General features: G+C 38.1%; 1 long non-coding RNA gene across 1 annotated transcript; it reads right to left on the bottom strand.

Moving 5' to 3' along the window:
* Window positions 1-6,361: 6,361 nt before the first annotated feature.
* LOC122972887 lies at window positions 6,362-8,169 on the bottom strand. The gene is made up of 3 exons (XR_006399868.1): window positions 8,059-8,169; window positions 7,621-7,699; window positions 6,362-7,277 (listed from the first exon to the last, which is right to left on the bottom strand). It is a non-coding gene; the product is annotated as an uncharacterized LOC122972887 (long non-coding RNA).
* Between the last annotated feature and the right edge of the window lie 3,245 nt (window positions 8,170-11,414).

Genomic DNA, 11,414 nt, shown 5'->3' with positions numbered 1-11,414 from the left:
TGTTTAATATCAATTCAATATAATTCAGGTCTCACAAGCTTGAAGATTTGATGAGAGAGCGAGACAGCAAGAGTGAGTGAGGAGTGAATGTGCACGCAGTTAACACCAACTATCTGAAGATGCTAATAACTCCACCCTAATTGCGTGTGCCAATTAGCACTGGTCTTTGTGAATTTTGTGAACTTGTTTTTGCAACAAGGTTTATTTACATAGAAAGAAATTTGCACCCAATGTGTGAATATTACCTAATTTACATACATGCAAATGGCACAGGTGCATAATGACGCTATTTGCTTGGCAGCGCAGTTTGCGGTACATTTCACCCTTTGCGGATGCTTTGTGAATTACACTCTATCTTTTTGTCTCATTTGTACAGGTTGAGTTGCCGCAAAAGCTGCGCAATCCTCTTGTAGATTTGGCCCTTAGACTAAAGCTAGCTAGCTAACAAGCCAGTAACACAGTTTATTCAAAAGGCCTATTTGCATCATCAACTCCTGACTGTCCTCACAAGAAAAATTACAGGATGAGTCATTTATGCCCCAAAACAACATATTTACAATCAAGCGATTGTAGTTGCTGTACAAATTATAACTGGAGCAAAGGAGGAGATCAGATGATGTTATTATATAGCAACAAAGTCTTCGTAGAAAGGAGGTCAGGGTGGATGCCCGAATCAACAAACATCAGACTTTAACAAAGGAGACACTGTTTGTTTACTGTCTGCAAATGCAAGTTTCCTGTTTCCAACTGTGAGTAAACGATGTTTTTTAAAAACCTCAAGGAAATAATCATTTGAACCTGAACCACAATGTTTCCCTGACATTAACAAAGTACTTAGTTTAACTCAAATGATGATCTTTCCCTAAACCTGACCAAGTAATTTTTGAGCCTAAACCTAACCAAACCTTAATATATAGCATGTACGCATCATAAAATGTATTTATTTTACATTTGTAATGATTTTGGAAGGCACAGATGATGATATTGTCCCGTCAATTACTCTTGATAGAGGCGGTAGATCAGAAAATGCTTGTTTTGCTCTGGAGTGTTGCTCTGGAGTACATTTACCAACAATGTAATGTATTATGTTGTTTAATTAGGAGGACTTGTTGCTCCTGTCTCATAACTGTCTGAAGACCATTCTTCTTCTTCTTTGGAGCAGTTTGTATTCCAATGATAAAGGCTGGTACAAAACAAATAAACTACATTAGCTTCCTCCATTATCAGCTCTCCCTTAAAGGTCACTACTGTAAAGATAGCTTGCTATATTGGTTAATGGCATGAATTCACACGTCATAGTTCACCAAAGTTTAACTTGACGTGAAAAATTGCATATAGATTTTCTTTGTCCCTGCAAGTGAATGCACTGTTTGCAGAAATTTCAATGAAATTAACTTATTTTGCTGTGAAATCACTCAACTTTTAAAGATACAGCTAGAGACCAACTTTGATGTATTGCTTTCTCAAGGTGGAAACTCTGAATATGAACAAAGGAATTTTCTCTAACAATAAACTGGCTTGTGTCCTGTTGGACATGTTACTAAAAGAAAATCATCACATAACAACATTGATCTTTTAAATAAACATTATGTTAAAAGGTGCCAGTACAGTCAAAAGAAGTCAGTTGGGTAAAAATACATAGGAAAATCACATAAAACTGCTAATCGCCATAACTGACCTCTAATATGGCTACCAGAGGGGCGTTCAATGACCTGAAGCCCTCTGTAAACACAGCCTACCCCTCTGTTGCCCTCTGAGCAACTTTGGCATACTGCCACTCTGGCCTACCCCCAGGCAAACCAGCTTTCATTTGTATGGTTTCCTTAAAAATCAACTGGCAGACCTGAAATAATCCTAATCATTTCCTCCATCATTTGTTTTACTCTTCAGATAATACTGCATAAATTAAGTACGCTATGCGCTACATAGTTTCGAATCAATCAAAGACAAACAACAAATGCATGGGATATTTTCATCCGTTCTTTTCCATGAAGAATTTCGGAGCTCAGTGCTCCTCATCCCTCATTTTCTTGAAGTAAAGATCTTCCATACCTCATCAATATGCACAGTTAGAAACCTTTGCCATCTGCTTTGTTGTTGATTCTATTTTGGTAACGACTCAAAAGATGATAAATATAAGAAACATAATATGCTGTTCCTTATTCAGATTAAATGCAATCATAATGTATTAGATTTTACATGCACGAAAACTGAAAGGCAATTTTCAAACTAGCGCATCCAACCGTGGCTTCTTCAGTTAGCTGTTAATATAGACACCATGCATTATAAAACAAGATAATGATCCGACGACATTTTGTAGATGTAAATGAAATCACCATTCAATAACTGACAGGCTCTGTAAGAGAGAGACGACTGGATTTTAACATCTAGTTTTTAGTAAGCTTTGTTTACCCTCTCAATGCGCAGAGGACTTTGCTGATCTCAATACTTCTCTCACCATCTGTCTATCCTCTGATTCTTTGGGTAAAGAAAAGCAGAGATGTTCTTCTCATGTCTCATGTTGAAGCAGTTCACGTCCCTGTTGCCGGATATTTCCATTTGCATTTGATATCAAAGGACAGATTACTCGCTTGTTTATGAGCCAGACCAAAATAGTATGATTGTTTTAGCATACCTTGAAGCTCATAAGGATGACTGGAAGACCTTTATACACCTGTATTCCTTCCTTATAATATTTGACTGATAATATTATTATTTGTCCATTATTTCTGCTTTTAATTTGGAACACCGTTGCTGAAAGGAGCATTTATGCTTAGTGAATGAAACCTGGATAACACGGTGACTGTTATGCTCCTGTTTGTTTCTAAGGTTGTTTACTTTCCTTCGCTGATGGGTCTAATTTTTGGTGTTTGAGACTGTGCGCTTGCACTCTGCATGCTTTATTTTATAGAGATGCTGCATGTGATAAACTTTGGTATTTCCCACCTTTGTTGGCATAGTTTTTCAACTTAGTTAAGACTTTACATCATCTGTTTCCTGTCAGATTCCAAGTAGCCTTGAGCCTGTTTGAGACTGTTCAGTATACTTCTAGGTGGGTTTTAAGTAGCCAAAGATCATCACACTACCATACAGTGTTTAAGGTCGTTGTAACTGTTGTGCAAACAAAAAAAAGTTTCCGCTCTATTCACAGTAATTGACTTAAACCAACCAAAACTAACAGTAAGAGCTTTTGAACAGGAAAGTGAGATTTGTTCCAATGACGTTAAGACATTCATAATGCTTTGGGCACATCTTATGTATTTGACCCTTTGTACTATCATGTAATTGTTCACTGTCCCAAGGCCTGGCTGCACATTCACATCTCCACTCCACATACGGTACTGTGCTCCAGACTGAATATATACAATAAGATGCACACTTAAAAACATTCATAAAAGTGTGCTGTTTCTTCTATGATTCTGTTTCTATGAGGGTTTTTTTTTGTCCTTATAACATGTAGCTCTTGTGTATTTAAGCAGCTATTTTACTTTAGTTATTTTATTTAGCGAATGCAAAGTCCTCGAGCCCAAGCAATTTGTCTCCTGATCTGATGTATGGAGATGACAAATCCTCCTTTTAGTCTTTGGAGTGGGCAACCTTCAATGATGTGTTCCATTGTTTGCTCCTCTCCTAGACTCCTAATCTTTGTTATTTCCACTTTGGTTTCAATTCTGAAAATCTCCACCAACACTGGAAATCATGTCAGACTCATCTTCCCTCATCCCCTATTCATCCAATACAGAGTGGTGCCGCACATCAGTGTTATACAACTGATATATAGAGTCCATTAACTCCCTGTCTTGTCCCTGCCTGTGAGAAGGATAGGAAAATTGGCAGTATTACACAACACATTCACAATGGCTAAAATTACACGTTGATTGTTAGATAAAACTAAGAGCTTCAGAACAAGAAAGCGAGATCTGTGCCAATGACGTAAGGACACACTGTACAGACTACCGTCTATAATGTCTCGGGCACATCTTATGTATTTGACCCTATGTACCATCATGTAATGGATATATTGCTATATTACACTACAGAACTATAGAACAGGTAAAAAAGAAAGGGAACTGAAAATGCAATCATCTTCAATAAAATAAAACAAAGAAATATATTTTCATTATCAAGTGATTTTGGGGGACACGATACTGTATAAGAGTGAAGTTATTGAATATTTAAGTTCCCCAAAATTTTACCAAACTAAGTGTTGTAGTATAACCAACAGGAGACCATTGACCTCATCTCACAGCCATCTGTACATAGAGACCAGTTTTATTAGTCTGGCTCGGGGCATGGCTCATTTGGGTGGAAATTAGGTTGTAGCTCTTTGTCTACCTTACTGTTATGGAATTTTCCATCTTTAGAGGTTACAAATTGGGTTATACTGGGTCAAGCCTGGGCACACTGTAATTCTTAAACAGGAAGGGGACATTTTCTTCTCTCCTTGAGACTCCAGCTGTCTGTGATGTTTTGGGGAAAGCAGAAACCTCTCTGATCATGTGTAAATCAGCAATCAGAGGTGCTCTTTGCTGCCCCTTCCGGCACCCAACATACAGTGTGTGATGTGCATGTATGTAGTGGTGGTACTGATTTTACTTTTGTTATTTTATTTAGCGAATGCAAAATCCTCGAGCCAAGCAGTTGCCTCCTGATCTGCTGTACGGAGGTGACTTATCCTCCTTTTAGTCTTTCAGCACACCAACCTTCAATGATGTGTTCCATTGTTTGTCCCAACTGTGAAGACTGGCCAAGCAGGGGTCGTGGCTGGTCCTGAATCTGTTGAGGGTTGACCACTGTCTCCTTGTGAGGTTGGTGCCAGGGACCTGTTGAGTGGGATCTAACACCAGATGTTTGGAGCTTCCTTGGACTCCCATTCCTTTTCCCAAGCAGCTTGAGTGGTAAAGTCAGCTGGTGGGGTTTTCTTCCAAATTGGTTGTCTAGATGGGAGATGAGCTGTAGGGGGATTGAAGATGTCTGTGTGGATTGGTAGGTAGGGGGAATCTTTGACCTATTGAAGCATCCTTTGAGTAAGTGTGACTTCTCAGATATTTGGAGGTCTCTGTTGGATAGGATGGGGGGCCAGGGAAGTCCCAGCTATAGTTCGCATATGTGTGTGTTAGCTAGGTGACCACATGGTGTGTATGGGATGACCTGGACCAGACAGGGGGCACAGCTATGTGCCACAGAGTATGCAAGGGCCAGTGCAAGTACACAAGTACGCAGTGTGTGGGCTGCTACCCCCCATTTTGAGCCTGCAAGCTTACAGAGCAGGTTATTTACTTCAGTGATGCATCACAATCACTCCATTTCTCAAAGACTTCCACTGGCTGCTTCCTGATTTTCACAGAATAACCAAGAAAGTCGTGCTCCTTACCATGAAGGCACCGCATGCCTCCACTCAGGACTAAATCTCAGAACTCATCTCTCACTGCTGCCCCTCTTGCTCTCTCCATCCATCTAGCTGTGGACCTCTGGATATTCCTAACACAAGGCTCTTCGCCTCCACGCTACCTCCCACAGTCAGAGCCACAAGCAATATTTCTTCTTGAAGATTCACATTTTTGCAGAGGGAACTGACATGCGAATGAATTGTTTCCATGTCTATATACAATATTCTTTCAGCAGTATTTATGTTTTTTAGGTGCTATACTATTTGAAAGTTGTGCAGAGCTATTGAGAAAATGAGATAGGTGTGCTTATGTTTGAGATGTTGGACTTGTTCCCCTATAGATTTTTCAAGACTCGGTTTTAGTGTAAATGTTTAGCTTAAAAGACAAGTCTGGTGTTAATCTACATTTTAACAATTCTGGGGACAACTTAGTCTGTGGTATTCTCAAACCCACCGGTTTCTATTGAAGATCTTTACAAATGGGTCACAATTATACAGTGTTGTTTTTTTTTGTTTTGTTTTTTTTAAATGGTTGGACACTGTAGTTTTTAGGAAACTTTACTCAAACAGAGGAAAGGAGGTGCATTTGTTGGAACAGTTTTCAGCTGCACATTAGTACACATTCGGTACTCTAGTATTTTGAGCAGCTGGATGGTTTATGTGGTTTTGACTCAAACTACTGTAACTGTGTTCATGGAAATTAAGGAACATGTGCATTAATGCAAAGTTGTGGGTCACTGTAAAACTTTTCACTGTAAACTCGCAGTAATTAATTGGCAGCAGCTTCACCTGGAAAGTACTGTAATTTTTTACACAATACTGTAAACTATATTTGAATCTACAGTATGTATCCTGTATAATACTGCTACTAATAATAATAATGATAATAATAATAATGAAAAAGTGTCAAAGGGACAATATTCATTATGCAGTTAATTTTCACATATTTATTAAATAAAAACATGTCACCAGTGCAACTCAAGCATAACTAGACCTGAATAAACCTTAATTTCCTGCTTGTTTACTTTTCTGTTCTTTGTATGGTTCTTTCAAAAGATTGACAATTTTTAATTTAATATTTGGTAACTCGCTGTGACAATTTTGTTTTTGTGAGAAAAGAACATCAAACTAACTGTTTTTAATTAACCTGCTGCTGAACAGCAGCAGTCTAGTTTGCATGAGTGTATTACAGTAAAAGTAAACACAAAACAATTATGCAACTGTCTCTCTGAACAACGAAAAATTTGAGTTCTTTTAGTCACTGAGTGAGTGAGTTAGTGAGTAAATAAGTGAATGCATGTTTGATTGAGTGGCTGGGTGAGAAAGTGGGTGTGTGTGTGTATGTGTGTGTGTGTGAAAGATGGTGCAATAATAATCCTTTCCTGAATACAGTGCTGTACATTTTTGTGGTGTCTCCAATAAATAAGGTCTATTTATAATATGGGACCAGCACTGTGTGCCATGTAGGGATGATAATAAACATAATAATTTAGGAAATATACAGGATAATTACAGGATACAGAATATGGTCCAAAACTATATTATCCAAAATTAGTGCAAAATCAGTCCCAAGAAAGAGAGTGGCTGGTGCAGTTCAATGTATGTGTGTGTGGCCTAGATCGATCGATGGGCTCAGTTCAGTTCAATGGTGTTGGGGGGGGGGGGCAGCTTGGGAGAAGAAGCTGTGTATGTGTGTGTGTGTGTGTGTGTGTGTGTGTCAAAGATCAGACAAAGTCCCACTTGAAGTCACTGAGCTTCTTGATGAGTGTGCAGACATGCGGATTCACTGATGTTGCCTTCTTTTTGACCATCTTCCAGCTCTTCTTGCTTTGCACCCCTCTCATAGTTTGCTTCTGTGCCCCTCTCAGGATAAATGTCAATGCAGGTTCTGAAAAAACAATAAAGAACAGACAAAAATATTCTTCTTTCAGGTGACATCAGTCTATGAATGTGACAAAGTAGTGGTGCAGAATACTGAACCGTATGATTGTCACATTTCACTAAGTAGCTACGTATCAGTTCACACCGATGATCACGTTAAAAAGGAGAATGTGATGGAAAGGAAACAGTACCAGCCGTAATATTAGCAGAGGTGGCAGTGATGTTTGTAGTTGCTGTTCTTGTGTCAGAGGTGTGAGTGGTTATCTCCAGGTTATTGGACAATGGCGATGTGTGAAGAAAAGGCAATCAAGTCGAGCTGTGTGGTACAGTATATGTGAAAAAGCTACTACCTCTGAATGACTCTCAGTGTGCACGTTGCATCACGTTCCTTCACCTGTTCATCATCCATTGCTGGTTTGTCATCGGACCCTGAAAAAAAGATTACAGATCGGATTAGGGTCTAGAAAAGTCTTAGAAAAAAAGTTTTGTATGGCTCTTTTTGCTAATGTGGAAAGCATTGTGTTAGACTTACTACCTCACTACAATAGAATAGTTCAATTATCCTCCAGCAAAAGCAACAGTGTTGTTTTAATGTTTAAACTGAGGCAAAATGCAGATCAATTTTAGTTATCTGGACCATTGCAAATATGAAACACTTTTCTAAAATTCAACTTGAGAAAACCTCACAAATATATATATATATTTTTTTACCTCCTTGACAAGGAGAATGGTACGCCATTTCTATGTCATTTTGACACCTTAGGGCAGAATAAAAAATGGTGACTTACGTTACTCAGTGCAGCTCTGGACATCTGTGACAAAAAGGCTGAGCAGGTTGTAGTGTGGCGTCAGAGACTGGATGGCAGATGTGCTCCAAAATTAAATCAACAAAAATAAAATGAAAGCTGCAAAAACAAACGTTTGCAATAAAATAAAAACAATCTTTTTATGTTGGTTAATTTTTACATTTTAGATCTAATTTTCTGCATATTTTACTCACGTCCACCTCAAATTTTGGACTTTTGACTATGTTGAACATTGACTTCATAACAGTACGAAAACAACAGAAAATCACAGAAATCATTATATACCTTTTAAAAGAGTCGAACAACAACATGAGAAGTGAGATGCATCAAGATCATTCATTTGTTGTTGTTTTTTTTGTGTGTGCAAGAACACACTTATTCTGGTTAAAGTCAAAATAGACTAAAATGTGTCTAATACTTTGTTATTCTCACAGTGTGGATACCACAAATAGGCTGTATTACCGTTGTTAGATCAATCAAGAATAAACAGAAGCGGAATTGAAACTGATTTCCAGTGAATGAGAAGTGATTACTTAAATCAGATGCATTAGACAGTGTTGTTGTGACTATAACAGTACATGCTGTAAGTTTTACCGAGATTCTTTGTGTGCTGTTAAGAGAAAAGATAAAGAAGCTCGGTGTTGTCCTCACTCTGTCATATCTGATGGATTTGTGGCTGTGTAAAAAAAAAAACTTTTGCCCTAGTTTTGAAGTGAGGAGGTCCGGGGGTGAGGAGGAAAGGTTTGCCTCAGGCGTCTGCAGCTGTGTGATGGTCTGTTACTGGGAGTTTTTCCCAGCCCACCGGGACATAAGCAACTCTCTGGTCAGTCTCAATCTCTGACCCACCTGGAAGAGAGAAATCTGCTCAGAAACCTTTCTTTCTATTTTATGCGCAGATATACACCACATATCTGAAATCTCTTCATGCTCGGTTAATTTGTTCCTTATTTTTATGTCCGGCAGACTAGCAATTAATATCTGTTGCTCTCCAGCATGACTCAGGGATAATATTTATTGGAAGATCAATGCTTTGTTTTCTTCTGTATTGTTCCAATTTCCTTTTGAGTCACGGAGCTACTCACACTGATATAGATAGGCATTAAACATGCTGTCCTAACATAATATTTTCTGCTAAAAGGACAGTCTTGTGCCTTGAATGAGCACACAATATTCTTCCCAAGATACCAAGCTACCATTATTAAGGTTTTGGACACATTCTTGACACATTGATTGCCTTGCAAACATACTGTATTTGGTAGGGATGCTGCACCAGATGGGTTTCTGGTAACAATTGGTGTTAAAATTGATGGATGATAGGAACCCTACCAATATCAGGGTGTTGCTGGATTGTCCACACCAATATTTTTACTGATCTTAAACAATCTTGCTGCTTTAACTCCACGTAAGATCTCTGCAGAGTTGCCAGATTTGTGTGTTTTCTGCAAAAAAAAAAGTGTGCTATTATGAGAAAGACTGAAAGAGCAGGATATGGGGGATACTCGACCTGATGATCTGGCAACCCTCCACTTCAAGCTGTGTGCATTGTTGACAAATAGCAGCAGCAGTAGTGGAGTCGGTGAGGTGGAGAATCTGGAGCAGTTAGTATTTATAGTTTCCGATAATTTGATATTATATTTAGTTTCAGGCATTAGGTAATGTTTACTCATATCTGATTGTTGCTCAGACATGCTGTTTAATTAAACAACTTTATTACTGTTGGGGAAAATTCCTCCTAAAAGCAAATTAAGACATCAGTTCATTTTTTATTTAAAGAAAAACCAACACGTCAGTTGAGCTTAGTAAAGAAGAATGTTCTGTAATCAATCCCAACATTAAGTTTTGTAATTAATGGGAGAAATATTTACTATTTCATGCCATCTCTCCCTCTTTTTTCCATGAGTGGATCAAGAGCAGAGTCACTATTGCATATGTGTGATTAAAACATGAACATTATTTAGGCTAAATTAGCCACAGCTTGTCCAACTGTTTGTGACTGTCAAGCATCATTTCATTATGAAAATCCTGTCAGCAGCAGCGTGAGCAGCACAGAGACACACAGACAGGTGAGGGAGCCCTTAGTGCTGGAGTTGAATGAAAAATAATACAAATAGAAGTTGTGTCGCCCCGAAATCCACAAACTGAAAGAAAAGGACAGATGATGTGTTATTTTTAAGTATTAATTTTTGGTCTCAGGTTTATAGTTTAGTAGTAAAATAAAATGTAAAAATCAGAGATGAAATCATGAGTCCAGTTTCACGCAAGTCAGCAAATGCATATTCAGTAAAATAAACATTTTGCAGAGTCAGGATCTTTGTGTGTGTGTGTGTGTGTGTGTGTGTGTGTGCGAATATGTGCCTATGAAAGAGAAAAAAGTGATAGAGAGCAAGTACACGTACACAATTATTCTGGCTGACCAAACCTACGCCCTTGTGTCTGCGAGTGTTTTGTTTGTTTTTTGGGGGTTTTTTTGTGGTAATAAAAGTAAAACTTTCACCGTCAATGTGCTTCAAAACACAATATACCAAAAAAATCATTTTGGTCTGTTTTTTTATGAAACCATTGCTTTGAGCGATGATGATATTTGCATAAGTTCTATTTATTGTTTTTTTTTTCACTCAGAAAAAGATTAAAGGTTATAACAGCCAGGACACTTTTCAGGACTAAGGAACATTCTCTGTTTTTCAATCAGCGTGTGCTGGTAAACACTTGAAAATGAGAAATGTAACAAACACACATCAGCTTGATTGGTGTCTGAATACAATGTCACACTTTTTTTTTTTTTTTTTTTTAAGTGCTCCCATGTGGACAATTTATTATTTGAAACATAACATCCACTTAACACCAGTGTACAGTGTTTAAGGCGGCATTTAAGTGCTCTACTTGTGTACCCCTCAGAAACAGCTAGTGGGTGTTGTGACACGCTTTCATTTAACCGCACAACAACAACAACAACACATTTAAACTCTGCTCACCTACATTTAATATTTATAACATAGAACACCTGCATGTTGCACACTTACCAGTATATATATACAGTAATTTCTTTTCAATGTCATAATTTCCCGATAAAAACAAGCACAGAGACATGTTTCTTAGGGATCTATTAATAATGCATCATCACTCAGCAAACTGCAAGGAAATGCAATGTACCTTGACCGTTTTTTTTTTTTTTTTTAAAGCTTATTTGATTGTTAAATATTTAAGATGCACATCCTCCCAACATAAGGTTGTGTCACTGAACTGACATACATCTAGTTAAAGCTTATTGCCCTTGTGAGGCGCCGCTAGTTCAACAGTGCCGTTGCTGTGACAGTGCTTCGCTTTGCAGTCTGCTCCAG

The sequence above is a fragment of the Thunnus albacares genome, chromosome 21, assembly GCF_914725855.1.
Source record: "Thunnus albacares chromosome 21, fThuAlb1.1, whole genome shotgun sequence".
Taxonomy (NCBI): domain Eukaryota; kingdom Metazoa; phylum Chordata; class Actinopteri; order Scombriformes; family Scombridae; genus Thunnus; species Thunnus albacares.
This window is presented reverse-complemented; position numbering and strand designations above follow the sequence as displayed.